Genomic DNA, 14,785 nt, shown 5'->3' on the forward strand with positions numbered 1-14,785 from the left:
GTGAGCTTTTGATCCGCCGACGTCTTCAAACGATCACTTCCATCGCTGAGGAGTACGACCTCAGAATAGACGTCCACTTCGTGCCGTCTGCAGAAAATAAAGCGGACAGCTTGACCCGAGTGCCTAACAGGTGGCTGAAAAGAAAAGAAGTCGGTGATTCGGTATGTGCTGCTGTCGGGGAACTGACGTCAGCAGAGGTGACGCGCATCCACGAGATAGTCGGACACCCTGGGATTCGGCGCACCCTGTACTTCTGCCGCAGAAAGTCGCCAACAGTGTCGCGAAAAATGGTACAAGGCGTGGTGCGCCGCTGCATTAAGTGCCAGTCAATTGACCCTGCACCGGCTACGTGGCCCAGAGGCAAGCTGAGCGTGGAGACTGTGTGGTTCAGAGTGGGCGTGGACGTGACGCACGTGCAAGGAAGTCACTATCTAAGCATGATAGATTGCGGACCATCACGCTTCGCGATCTGGAAGAGGCTGATTCGTCAGGACGCAAGGAGCATGATTCAGCAGCTCGAGCTGGTTTTCCTGGAGCGAGGTGCGCCAAAGGAGCTGCTGATCGACAACTACCCAGCCTTTCGAGCCTCCGCGTTCTGCGAGTTTGCAGAGAGGTGGGGCATCAAGATCATCTTCAGATGTGCCCATTCTCCAAGTGGAAACGGCATCACCGAGCGGTGCCATCGAACGGTGAAGACCATCGTTGCACGCTCAGGCTGCAGCGTCATGGAGGCTGTCAACCTGTACAACATCACACCGAAGGATGATGTGGATGCTGGCTCTGCACCGGCGAACATGGTGTACTCGTACGAGGTTCGAGTGCGCGGAATTGGTGGAGACGATGAGCAGAGCCCCGGGCAGGTGATATCCTGTCGGTACAGCATCGGCGACAGGGTGTGGATCAAGGATCCTAGCAGGCGATGCGATGTACCGAGCGCCAAGGGCACGGTGACGCAAGTGCTGTCCGTTCAATCGGTTGAAGTGGACGGCATTCCGAGACACGTCAGAGATCTGCGCCACGTCACAGACCAGGGCCCGGATCGGGCGGCCGCTCCAGCGCCGCACAGCGACCGTGACGACGGGCCGCTGCTGATCTCAGTACAGCAGCGCAGAAGAGCTCTGGGAGGAGCAGAAAATGACTCAGAGCCACAGCATGGACATGTGCGGGACGCAGACGGTCCAGACGAAACAGAAGTGGAAGAGGACAGTTTCGCGCAAAACGAGGACACTCAAGCAGATAGGGACGGAGGACTGACGCAAGTAGAAAGGACTGGTCTCAATGGAACACGCACAGCGGAGCCACCACCGGCCCTGAGGAGAAGCACGAGGAGGCGGCAGACCCGAGATATATGTAGTTGTGATCAGTTATGATCAGGGAGGAGTGTAGTGTAAATTCGGAATTAGGAAGTTCGTGACAATTGTTGTAGTGTTAATTCGGAATTAGGAAGTTCATGACAATTGTTATGTTGCCATGGCAACCAGATCAAGGAGCCTGACTTATTGATGTGTTGGTGAGCTCTGATTGGCTAGGCCCTAGAATTCAGGGCTTTTGCCGAAGGGGATTGGTGGAGAGGTCAAAATCGGGGTTCACTGGCAGTGGGGGAGCAGTGCGGTGGGAGCAGCGAAGGCGAACGGCAGGTCGGGGAGTCCAGGGATGGAATGGTGTCGTTATTGGGGAGTTCCAGCCCTCTGTGAAGTGCGACTACTTTTGTGTTAACATCGCTTGATATTGACAATAATATCTATCTTTTATCTAACTGGCTGTGAAATCGACCACAGAAGAACTACTGTGCCAAAGCACATTTAAGTCACTTTTATATCGGAGTCGATTTCTGAAGGAACCGCGGGCCGGAACACGATGTAAGTCGCTGATACCAGCCGCGGGCCGGACGTCAGATGGTCGCGGGTCGGATCCAACCGTCACCCTCCTGGCCGGATCCGGCCCACGGGCCGTAAGCCGACCCCTGACCTAGAAGGCCTTAAAATCGGGTATTAATCTCTGCGTCTCGTAACGGCGCACACACTCGTTTTTTCCGCGACGCGCTAGCTCCACCAGTGGCGAAACGGCGATGGGGGGGGGGGGTCGTACCCACCCCCCCCGGCCGGCGTGTATGTAGAAAACAAATAGGTCCGGCGAGCAGTAGCGGCGGAACACCTTCAATTAGGGGGGGGGGGGGGGCACGGCACTGCCGACTTTTAGTCCCATTCTTTCCATGCAACGCCCATAGGGCTACGTCTGTTAAAAGGCCAAAATTAACCCTCGCCGGACCTATTGGTTTTCTACATACGCGCCGGCCGAGGGGGGGGGGGGGCGGGTACGACCCCCCCCCTCGCCGTTTCGCCCCTGGTGAAGCTAGCGCGTCGCGGAAAAAAACGAGCGTGTGCGCCGTTACGAGACGCAGAGATTGGTACCCGATTTTAAGATCCTAGGTCAACCGGTGACCTCTGAGGTCAGGTCAAGTGCCCCAGGGTACGGTTCAGTTTTTGGTGAATAACTTCGCAAAAAACGGCCGCAGAGCCGCGATTTTGGCAGCATCGTGTTCGCCTCGCTCAGGCGCGTCGAATGATATACTTTTTGTCCGGGTCAGGTCAACTTGGGGCGTTGACCTCAGGTCAAGGTCAGGTCAGCACCCCCAGGTCACGAAGTTGGTCGAAAGGGGTCATGTCGCATATCATTCGATTCGGCAGGTCTTCCTGAGTCCATTGGTGGCCTTCTCGACTCGCTAGCTCAATTTGATCAAGAGTTATTGACGAAAAACTAATATGACCTTGATGACGTCATAAATGACGTCACGCAAGGTCAACATTGCAAAAGTGACGCATCTAACCTTGCAAGGAGTGCATCAAATCACGATTCTGTGTGCTTTAGATAGTTGGAGATCGTTCCCGGCGCCAGAATAGCAGTTTGAATTTTTCCCCATTGACTTATATAATGGTGAGGTCACGAAAATGACCTGACCTCATATGACCTTTAGGAAAAATCCGAGATATACAAGTTGTGAGACTCATAATGGATACTAGATCCTGCAAGTTTCATTTCCCTGTGACATCTCCTCTGGCAGTGAGGGCGTTGCGAAGTTGCGACATCTGAAGACCGTGCAGAGGTTCACTTATGACGTCATAGGTCAGTGACCTGACCTGACCCAAAAATGCGGTTGGTGTCAAAAGATGCGGCTTGGATCAAAGGTCAGGTATGCCAAGTTTCAGCTCTCTATCGCCAGCGTGTTCGGAGCTATCTCGAAAAAACCCTATGGGGGGGGGGGGCGGCACCCGCCCCCCCCCCCTCGGCCGGCGAGGGTTAAAGAGGGGAACGGTGCCCCGGTGCCCTCCCCGTTCCGCCGCCTATGCCGGCGAGGGTACAAGAGATTATATTGTCATTCATCGACCGCGAAAAAAAGAATGTCCGGAACACAAATGATATGGAATGTTGCAATTATCGGCTTCCAAATACAATAGCTTCACCTGACAGACCTCATCTACCTGACTTCAAAAGTTTCGATCATCCATTCCATGCATTAAATTCGTCAATCACTTGATGGTCTGATATTTCTTCATGGTTTTATTGAACCACATTTGTGGACGAATGTTTGCGGAGACGAAGATGGCGCAGACAAAGGTTTGCGGACGAAAATATGCGCAGACAAAAATTTGCGGAGGAAGATTTGCGTGGACGAAGAAATGCGTGGACGAAAAATGCGGACGAAGATTTGCGGACGAAGATTTGCGGACGAAGATTTGCGGACGAAGATTTGCGAACGAAGATTTGCGGACGAAGATTTGCCGGGACGAAGATTTGCGTGGACGAAGAAATGCGGACGAAGATTTGCGTAGACGAAGAAATGCGTGGACGAAAAAATGCGGACGAAGATTTGCGGACGAAGATTTGCGGGGACGAAGATTTGCGGACGAAGATATGCGCAGACGAAGATTTGCGTGGACGAAGAAATGCGGACGAAGATTTGCGTAGACGAAGAAATGCGTGGACGAAAAAATGCTTGACGAAGAAATGCGCCGACGAAGAAATGCGGAAACGAAGAAATGCGCTACGAATATTTGCGCTTACGAAGAAATGCGAGACGAAATAATGCGACACGAATAAATGCGCCGACGAAGATTTGCGGACGAAGAAATGCGGACGAAGAATTGCGCGACGAAGAAATGCCATACGAAGATTTGTCCTGAGCCCTGTTCGCTCGCTGTTTTTATATCAGCGTGCTGTCGGTTTTCCCCATATAAGGAATGTAACGGAAGTTGGCACAGATTCAGCACAGATTCAGCACAGCACAGATTCGGTAGGGGGAAAAAAGGCCCCGGTAGAGGGAAACCTTTATGACCCGTTTTCCCCTAGAAATGACGTCACAAAGAGGTAAAAATGGGTATCAATCGAAAGCTCTCGTTTACCCAGAAACAGTCCTGCAGGAAAATTCCACTTTTTTTCCCATAGGAAAGTTTTTACGGGAAAATCAAAATTTCGGGTCAATAGGGGGTCCCCCCCGATTTCGTTCAAAATCGGCACACAGGTGCCCCACCACCAGCCGAGAAACTTTTCCCAAAACGGTCCCCGTTGCATTGACGTTTAAGGCCCGTAAAGCCCCCTAGACTCGTAAAATATCCGTAAAATCGCCTTTGTACGGACAAAAAAGTGGTGCTATGGTAAAAATGGGTATCAATCGAAAGCTCTCGTTTACCCAGATACAGTCCTGCAGAAAAATTCCACTTTTTCCCCATAGGAAAGTTTTTACGGGAAAATCAAAATTTTGGGTCAATGGGGGGTCCCCCCCCGATTTCGTTCAAAATCGGCACACAGGTGCCCCACCACCAGCCGAGAAACTTTCCCCAAAACGGTCCCCGTTGCATTGACGTTTAAGGCCCTTAAAGCCCCGTAAACTCGTAAAAAATCCGTAAATTCGCCCTTGTACGGCCAAAAACGGGACGCTAGGGTAAAAATGGGTATCAATCGAAAGCTCTCGTTTACCCAGACACAGTCCTGCAGGAAAAGTCCACTTTTTCTCCATAGGAAAGTTTTTACGGGAAAATCAAAATTTCGGGTCAATGGGGGGTCCCCCCCGATTTCGTTCAAAATCGGCACACAGGTGCCCCACCACCAGCCGAGAAACTTTCCCCAAAACGGTCCCCGTTGCATTGACGTTTAAGGCCCGTAAAGCCCCCTAGACTCGTAAAATATCCGTAAAATCGCCTTTGTACGGACAAAAAAGTGGTGCTATGGTAAAAATGGGTATCAATCGAAAGCTCTCGTTTACCCAGATACAGTCCTGCAGGAAAATTCCACTTTTTCCCCATAGGAAAGTTTTTACGGGAAAATCAAAATTTTGGGTCAATGGGGGGTCCCCCCCCGATTTCGTTCAAAATCGGCACACAGGTGCCCCACCACCAGCCGAGAAACTTTCCCCAAAACGGTCCCCGTTGCATTGACGTTTAAGGCCCTTAAAGCCCCGTAAACTCGTAAAAATCCGTAAATTCGCCCTTGTACGGCCAAAAACGGGGCGCTAGGGTAAAAATGGGTATCAATCGAAAGCTCTCGTTTACCCAGACACAGTCCTGCAGGAAAAGTCCACTTTTTCCCCATAGGAAAGTTTTTACGGGAAAATCAAAATTTCGGGTCAATGGGGGGTCCCCCCCGATTTCGTTCAAAATCGGCACACAGGTGTCCCACCACCAGCCGAGAAACTTTCCCCAAAACGGTCCCCGTTGCATTGACGTTTAAGGCCCGTAAAGCCCCCTAGACTCGTAAAATATCCGTAAAATCGCCTTTGTACGGACAAAAAAGTGGTGCTATGGTAAAAATGGGTATCAATCGAAAGCTCTCGTTTACCCAGATACAGTCCTGCAGGAAAATTCCACTTTTTCCCCATAGGAAAGTTTTTACGGGAAAATCAAAATTTTGGGTCAATGGGGGGTCCCCCCCGATTTCGTTCAAAATCGGCACACAGGTGCCCCACCACCAGCCAAGAAACTTTCCCCAAAACGGTCCCCGTTGCATTGACGTTTAAGGCCCTTAAAGCCCCGTAAACTCGTAAAAAATCTGAAAATTCGCCCTTGTACGGCCAAAAACGGGGCGCTAGGGTGAAAATGGGTATCAATCGAAAGCTCTCGTTTACCCAGACACAGTCCTGCAGGAAAATTCCACTTTTTTCCCATAGGAAAGTTTTTACGGGGAAATCAAAATTTTGGGTCAATGGGGGGTCCCCCCCGATTTCGTTCAAAATCGGCACACAGGTGCCCCACCACCAGCCGAGAAACTTTCCCCAAAACGGTCCCCGTTGCATTGACGTTTAAGGCCCGTAAAGCCCCCTAGACTCGTAAAATATCCGTAAAATCGCCTTTGTACGGACAAAAAAGTGGTGCTATGGTAAAAATGGGTATCAATCGAAAGCTCTCGTTTACCCAGATACAGTCCGGCAGAAAAATTCCACTTTTTCCCATAGGAAAGTTTTTACGGGAAAATCACAATTTTGGGTCAATGGGGGGGTCCCCCCCGATTTCGTTCAAAATCGGCACACAGGTGCCCCACCACCAGCCGAGAAACTTTCCCCAAAACGGTCCCCGTTGCATTGACGTTTAAGGCCCTTAAAGCCCCGTAAACTCGTAAAAAATCCGTAAATTCGCCCTTGTACGGCCAAAAACGGGACGCTATGGTAAAAATGGGTATCAATCGAAAGCTCTCGTTTACCCAGATACAGTCCTGCAGGAAAAGTCCACTTTTTCTCCATAGGAAAGTTTTTACGGGAAAATCAAAATTTTGGGTCAATGGGGGGTCCCCCCCGATTTCGTTCAAAATCGGCACACAGGTGCCCCACCACCAGCCGAGAAACTTTCCCCAAAACGGTCCCCGTTGCATTGACGTTTAAGGCCCTTAAAGCCCCGTAAACTCGTAAAAAATCCGTAAATTCGCCCTTGTACGGCTAAAAACGGGGCGCTAGGGTGAAAATGGGTATCAATCGAAAGCTCTCGTTTACCCAGACACAGTCCTGCAGGAAAATTCCACTTTTTTCCCATAGGAAAGTTTTTACGGGAAAATCAAAATTTTGGGTCAATGGGGGGTCCCCCCCGATTTCGTTCAAAATCGGCACACAGGTGCCCCACCACCAGCCGAGAAACTTTCCCCAAAACGGTCCCCGTTGCATTGACGTTTAAGGCCCGTAAAGCCCCCTAGACTCGTAAAATATCCATAAAATCGCCTTTGTACGGACAAAAAAGTGGTGCTATGGTAAAAATGGGTATCAATCGAAAGCTCTCGTTTACCCAGACACAGTCCTGCAGGAAAATTCCACTTTTTTCCCATAGGAAAGTTTTTACGGGAAAATCAAAATTTTGGGTCAATGGGGGGTCCCCCCCGATTTCGTTCAAAATCGGCACACAGGTGCCCCACCACCAGCCGAGAAACTTTCCCCAAAACGGTCCCCGTTGCATTGACGTTTAAGGCCCGTAAAGCCCCCTAGACTCGTAAAATATCCATAAAATCGCCTTTGTACGGACAAAAAAGTGGTGCTATGGTAAAAATGGGTATCAATCGAAAGCTCTCGTTTACCCAGATACAGTCCTGCAGAAAAAGTCCACTTTTTCCCCATAGGAAAGTTTTTACGGGAAAATCAAAATTTTGGGTCAATGGGGGGTCCCCCCCGATTTCGTTCAAAATCGGCACACAGGTGCCCCACCACCAGCCGAGAAACTTTCCCCAAAACGGTCCCCGTTGCATTGACGTTTAAGGCACTTAAAGCCCCGTAAACTCGTAAAAAATCCGTAAATTCGCCCTTGTACGGTCAAAAACGGGGCGCTAGGGTAAAAATGGGTATCAATCGAAAGCTCTCGTTTACCCAGACACAGTCCTGCAGGAAAAGTCCATTTTTTCCCCATAGGAAAGTTTTTACGGGAAAATCAAAATTTCGGGTCAATGGGGGGTCCCCCCGATTTCGTTCAAAATCGGCACACAGGTGCCCCACCACCAGCCGAGAAACTTTCCCAAAAACGGTCCCCGTTGCATTGACGTTTAAGGCCCTTTAAGCCCCGTAAACTCGTAAAAAATCCGTAAATTCGCCCTTGTACGGCCAAAAACGGGGCGCTAGGGTGAAAATGGGTATCAATCGAAAGCTCTCGTTTACCCAGACACAGTCCTGCAGGAAAATTCCACTTTTTTCCCGATTTTGAACGAAATCGGGGGGGACCCCCCATTGACCCAAAATTTTGATTTTCCCGTAAAAACTTTCCTATGGGGAAAAAGTGGAATTTTCCTGCAGGGCTGTATCTGGGTAAACGAGAGCTTTCGATTGATACCCATTTTTACCATAGCACCACTTTTTTGTCCGTACAAAGGCGATTTTACGGATATTTTACGAGTCTAGGGGGCTTTACGGGCCTTAAACGTCAATGCAACGGGGACCGTTTTGGGGAAAGTTTCTCGGCTGGTGGTGGGGCACCTGTGTGCCGATTTTGAACGAAATCGGGGGGGACCCCCCATTGACCCGAAATTTTGATTTTCCCGTAAAAACTTTCCTATGGGGAAAAAGTGGACTTTTCCTGCAGGACTGTGTCTGGGTAAACGAGAGCTTTCGATTGATATCCATTTTTACCATAGCGCCCCGTTTTTGGCCGTACAAGGGCGAATTTACGGATTTTTTACGAGTTTACGGGGCTTTAAGGGCCTTAAACGTCAATGCAACGGGGACCGTTTTGGGGAAAGTTTCTCGGCTGGTGGTGGGGCACCTGTGTGCCGATTTTGAACGAAATCGGGGGGGACCCCCCATTGACCCGAAATTTTGATTTTCCCGTAAAAACTTTCCTATGGAGAAAAAGTGGAATTTTTCTGCAGGACTGTATCTGGGTAAACGAGAGCTTTCGATTGATACCCATTTTTACCATAGCACCACTTTTTTGTCCGTACAAAGGCGATTTTACGGATATTTTACGAGTCTAGGGGGCTTTACGGGCCTTAAACGTCAATGCAACGGGGACCGTTTTGGGGAAAGTTTCTCGGCTGGTGGTGGGGCACCTGTGTGCCGATTTTGAACGAAATCGGGGGGGGACCCCCCATTGACCCGAAATTTTGATTTTCCCGTAAAAACTTTCCTATGGGGAAAAAGTGGACTTTTCCTGCAGGACTGTGTCTGGGTAAACGAGAGCTTTCGATTGATACCCATTGTTACCCTAGCGCCCCGTTTTTGGCCGTACAAGGGCGAATTTACGGATTTTTTACGAGTTTACGGGGCTTTAAGGGCCTTAAACGTCAATGCAACGGGGACCGTTTTGGGGAAAGTTTCTCGGCTGGTGGTGGGGCACCTGTGTGCCGATTTTGAACGAAATCGGGGGGGGGACCCCCCATTGACCCAAAATTTTGATTTTCCCGTAAAAACTTTCCTATGGGAAAAAAGTGGAATATTCCTGCAGGACTGTGTCTGGGTAAACGAGAGCTTTCGATTGATACCCATTTTTACCCTAGCGCCCCGTTTTTGGCCGTACAAGGGCGAATTTACTGATTTTTTACGAGTTTACGGGGCTTTAAGGGCCTTAAACGTCAATGCAACGGGGACCGTTTTGGGGAAAGTTTCTCGGCTGGTGGTGGGGCACCTGTGTGCCGATTTTGAACGAAATCGGGGGGGACCCCCCATTGACCCAAAATTTTGATTTTCCCGTAAAAACTTTCCTATGGGGAAAAAGTGGAATTTTCCTGCAGGACTGTATCTGGGTAAACGAGAGCTTTCGATTGATACCCATTTTTACCATAGCACCACTCTTTTGTCCGTACAAAGGCGATTTTACGGATATTTTACGAGTCTAGGGGGCTTTACGGGCCTTAAACGTCAATGCAACGGGGACCGTTTTGGGGAAAGTTTCTCGGCTGGTGGTGGGGCACCTGTGTGCCGATTTTGAACGAAATCGGGGGGGACCCCTTATTGACCCGAAATTTTGATTTTCCCGTAAAAACTTTCCTATGGGGAAAAAGTGTTCTTTTCCTGCAGGACTGTGTCTGGGTAAACGAGAGCTTTCGATTGATACCCATTTTTACCCTAGCGCCCCGTTTTTGGCCGTACAAGGGCGAATTTACGGATTTTTTACGAGTTTACGGGGCTTTAAGGGCCTTAAACGTCAATGCAACGGGGACCGTTTTGGGGAAAGTTTCTCGGCTGGTGGTGGGGCACCTGTGTGCCGATTTTGAACGAAATCGGGGGGACCCCCCATTGAACCGAAATTTTGATTTTCCCGTAAAAACTTTCCTATGGGGAAAAAGTGGACTTTTCCTGCAGGACTGTGTCTGGGTAAACGAGAGCTTTCGATTGATACCCATTTTTACCCTAGCGCCCCGTTTTTGGCCGTACAAGGGCGAATTTACGGATTTTTTACGAGTTTACGGGGCTTTAAGGGCCTTAAACGTCAATGCAACGGGGACCGTTTTGGGGAAAGTTTCTCGGCTGGTGGTGGGGCACCTGTGTGCCGATTTTGAACGAAATCGGGGGGGACCCCCCATTGACCCAAAATTTTGATTTTCCCGTAAAAACTTTCCTATGGGGAAAAAGTGGACTTTTTCTGCAGGACTGTATCTGGGTAAACGAGAGCTTTCGATTGATACCCATTTTTACCATAGCACCACTTTTTTGTCCGTACAAAGGCGATTTTACGGATATTTTACGAGTCTAGGGGGCTTTACGGGCCTTAAACGTCAATGCAACGGGGACCGTTTTTGGGAAAGTTTCTCGGCTGGTGGTGGGGCACCTGTGTGCCGATTTTGAACGAAATCGGGGGGGACCCCCCATTGACCCAAAATTTTGATTTTCCCGTAAAAACTTTCCTATGGGGAAAAAGTGGACTTTTTCTGCAGGACTGTATCTGGGTAAACGAGAGCTTTCGATTGATACCCATTTTTACCATAGCACCACTCTTTTGTCCGTACAAAGGCGATTTTACGGATATTTTACGAGTCTAGGGGGCTTTACGGGCCTTAAACGTCAATGCAACGGGGACCGTTTTGGGGAAAGTTTCTCGGCTGGTGGTGGGGCACCTGTGTGCCGATTTTGAACGAAATCGGGGGGGACCCCCCATTGACCCGAAATTTTGATTTTCCCGTAAAAACTTTCCTATGGGGAAAAAGTGTTCTTTTCCTGCAGGACTGTATCTGGGGAAACGAGAGCTTTCGATTGATACCCATTTTTACCCTAGCGCCCCGTTTTTGGCCGTACAAGGGCGAATTTACGGATTTTTTACGAGTTTACGGGGCTTTAAGGGCCTTAAACGTCAATGCAACGGGGACCGTTTTGGGGAAAGTTTCTCGGCTGGTGGTGGGGCACCTGTGTGCCGATTTTGAACGAAATCGGGGGGACCCCCCATTGAACCGAAATTTTGATTTTCCCGTAAAAACTTTCCTATGGGGAAAAAGTGGACTTTTCCTGCAGGACTGTGTCTGGGTAAACGAGAGCTTTCGATTGATACCCATTTTTACCCTAGCGCCCCGTTTTTGGCCGTACAAGGGCGAATTTACGGATTTTTTACGAGTTTACGGGGCTTTAAGGGCCTTAAACGTCAATGCAACGGGGACCGTTTTGGGGAAAGTTTCTCGGCTGGTGGTGGGGCACCTGTGTGCCGATTTTGAACGAAATCGGGGGGGACCCCCCATTGACCCAAAATTTTGATTTTCCCGTAAAAACTTTCCTATGGGGAAAAAGTGGACTTTTTCTGCAGGACTGTATCTGGGTAAACGAGAGCTTTCGATTGATACCCATTTTTACCATAGCACCACTTTTTTGTCCGTACAAAGGCGATTTTACGGATATTTTACGAGTCTAGGGGGCTTTACGGGCCTTAAACGTCAATGCAACGGGGACCGTTTTTGGGAAAGTTTCTCGGCTGGTGGTGGGGCACCTGTGTGCCGATTTTGAACGAAATCGGGGGGGACCCCCCATTGACCCGAAATTTTGATTTTCCCGTAAAAACTTTCCTATGGGGAAAAAGTGGACTTTTCCTGCAGGACTGTGTCTGGGTAAACGGGAGCTTTCGATTGATACCCATTTTTACCCTAGCGCCCCGTTTTTGGCCGTACAAGGGCGAATTTACGGATTTTTTACGAGTTTACGGGGCTTTAAGGGCCTTAAAGGGACCCTCCCACCTTCAAAAAAGTTAATGAATTGGCATGAAAGTGATGTCGCTCGGTTCAGAAAGAGCAAAAACGAATATCTACCAAATTTCATCGAAAAATATTCACCGGTTTTCAAGATATTAGACTTTTACTTTTGTTTACTTTTTGGGATCTCCGCTGTTCCTAGCGACTTTATTTGAAAGTGCGGCATTTGTTGCGCGCAAAGCAGCATATACCACCACGTGCTACAAAACGTTTTAGTCAAACATTTAACGGACGTTCGAAAGCCTGATGACGTCATCAGATTCCCGTAATGGTTAAGAGATAGGGACCACGCTGGTCCCACCCTGCAAGTAAAGGGAAGAAATTTCTTGAACACCATAAAGCTGCGGGGGTTGCGACCAGGATAAATGGTGGTTTCTGAGCCTGGCCGCAAACTTGGCTATCTCAACTCAAAACTAATGTTAAGGTGGGAGGGTCCCTTTAAACGTCAATGCAACGGGGACCGTTTTGGGGAAAGTTTCTCGGCTGGTGGTGGGGCACCTGTGTGCCGATTTTGAACGAAATCGGGGGGGACCCCCCATTGACCCAAAATTTTGATTTTCTCGTAAAAACTTTCCTATGGGGAAAAAGTGGACTTTTTCTGCAGGACTGTATCTGGGTAAACGAGAGCTTTCGATTGATACCCATTTTTACCCTAGCGTCCCGTTTTTGGCCGTACAAGGGCGAATTTACGGATTTTTTTACGAGTTTACGGGGCTTTAAGGGCCTTAAACGTCAATGCAACGGGGACCGTTTTGGGGAAAGTTTCTCGGCTGGTGGTGGGGCACCTGTGTGCCGATTTTGAACGAAATTGGGGGGACCCCCCATTGACCCAAAATTTTGATTTTCCCGTAAAAACTTTCCTATGGGGAAAAAGTGGAATTTTTCTGCAGGACTGTATCTGGGTAAACGGAAGCTTTCGATTGATACCCATTTTTACCATAGCACCACTTTTTTGTCCGTACAAAGGCGATTTTACGGATATTTTACGAGTCTAGGGGGCTTTACGGGCCTTAAACGTCAATGCAACGGGGACCGTTTTGGGGAAAGTTTCTCGGCTGGTGGTGGGGCACCTGTGTGCCGATTTTGAACGAAATCGGGGGGGACCCCCCATTGACCCGAAATTTTGATTTTCCCGTAAAAACTTTCCTATGGGGAAAAAGTGGACTTTTCCTGCAGGACTGTGTCTGGGTAAACGAGAGCTTTCGATTGATACCCATTGTTACCCTAGCGCCCCGTTTTTGGCCGTACAAGGGCGAATTTACGGATTTTTTACGAGTTTACGGGGCTTTAAGGGCCTTAAACGTCAATGCAACGGGGACCGTTTTGGGGAAAGTTTCTCGGCTGGTGGTGGGGCACCTGTGTGCCGATTTTGAACGAAATCGGGGGGGACCCCCCATTGACCCAAAATTTTGATTTTCCCGTAAAAACTTTCCTATGGGAAAAAAGTGGAATTTTCCTGCAGGACTGTGTCTGGGTAAACGAGAGCTTTCGATTGATACCCATTTTTACCTGTTTGTGACGTCATTTCTAGGGGAAAACGGGTCATAAAGGTTTCCCTCTACCCGGGCCTTTTTTCCCCTACCGAATCTGTGCTGTGCTGAATCTGTGCTGAATCTGTGCCAACTTCCGTTACATATATAAGGAAGTTATTGCTGGCGCGGCTTGGCCTCTCATTGGTCTAGCGAATAGACCACTTGAATTCGACCAATGAGGAGCCAAGAAATAGCAGCATGGTCGCAGCCTGCTGATAAATAAACGGGGTGCGAACAGAGCTCTGGAATCCTGGGCCCTGTTCGCTCGCCGTTTTTATATCAGCGTGCTGTCGGTTTTTCCCATATAAGGAACGGTCGTCAAGTTAGATGTAAGTGAATCCTAATCTATAATCTAAGATTCGGAATCAGGTGAGCCCCTACGATTTGGACCAAACTTGGTCAGTGGATAGTACGTAACGTCCTGATTACGATGCACCCAAAATCTAAGCTCGGCCCGCCATATTTACGAAGTTACGGATGTTTGAATTTCAAGGTCATTCGGGAGAGCCCCTGCGATTTCCGTCAAAATTTGTGTACGGACACTCTAGATGCTCCTCATTACGAATATCACAAAATTTAAGCTCGGCCCGCCATATTTACGAAGTTACGGAGGTTTGAATTTCAAGGTCATTTGGGTGAGCCCCTGCGATTTCCGTCAAAATTGGTATACGGACATATTACATCCTCCTCATTACAAATATCATAAAAGTTAAGCTCGGCCCGCCATATTTTTCAAGTTACGGAGTCACAAATTTACGGAATTTCAAGGTCATTCGGAGAGCCCCTCCGATTTTCGTCAAAATTTGTATGCGGACACATTACATGCTCCTCATTACGAATATCGTAAAAGCTAAGCTCGGCCCGCACTATTTCAAAAGTTACTGACGTTTGAAACTCACTGAAATTCAAACATCTCTAACTTTTGAAATAGTGCGGGCCGAGCTTAGCTTTTACGATATTCGTAATGAGGAGCATGTACTGTGTCCGCATACAAATTTTGACGAAAATCAGAGGGGCTCTCCGAATGACCTTGAAATTCCGTAACTTTGTGACTCCGTAACTTGAAAAATATGGCGGGCCGAGCTCAACTTTTATGATATTTGTAATGAGGAGGATGTAATATGTCC

General features: G+C 48.8%; 1 protein-coding gene across 1 annotated transcript in view; it reads left to right on the forward strand.

Moving 5' to 3' along the window:
• Window positions 1-1,610: 1,610 nt before the first annotated feature.
• The window catches only part of LOC122392175 (atypical protein kinase C-like), a 137,959-nt gene continuing 124,784 nt past the window's right edge, over window positions 1,611-14,785 (forward strand). Inside the window, exon 1 of the mRNA XM_043386770.1 lies at window positions 1,611-1,859. The gene's annotated coding sequence lies outside the window, so the exon portion shown is untranslated. The remainder of the gene's footprint in view (window positions 1,860-14,785) is intronic.

This window comes from Amphibalanus amphitrite, unplaced genomic scaffold (genome assembly GCF_019059575.1).
Source record: "Amphibalanus amphitrite isolate SeventyFive unplaced genomic scaffold, NRLGWU_Aamphi_draft 000473F_arrow, whole genome shotgun sequence".
Classification (NCBI taxonomy): domain Eukaryota; kingdom Metazoa; phylum Arthropoda; class Thecostraca; order Balanomorpha; family Balanidae; genus Amphibalanus; species Amphibalanus amphitrite.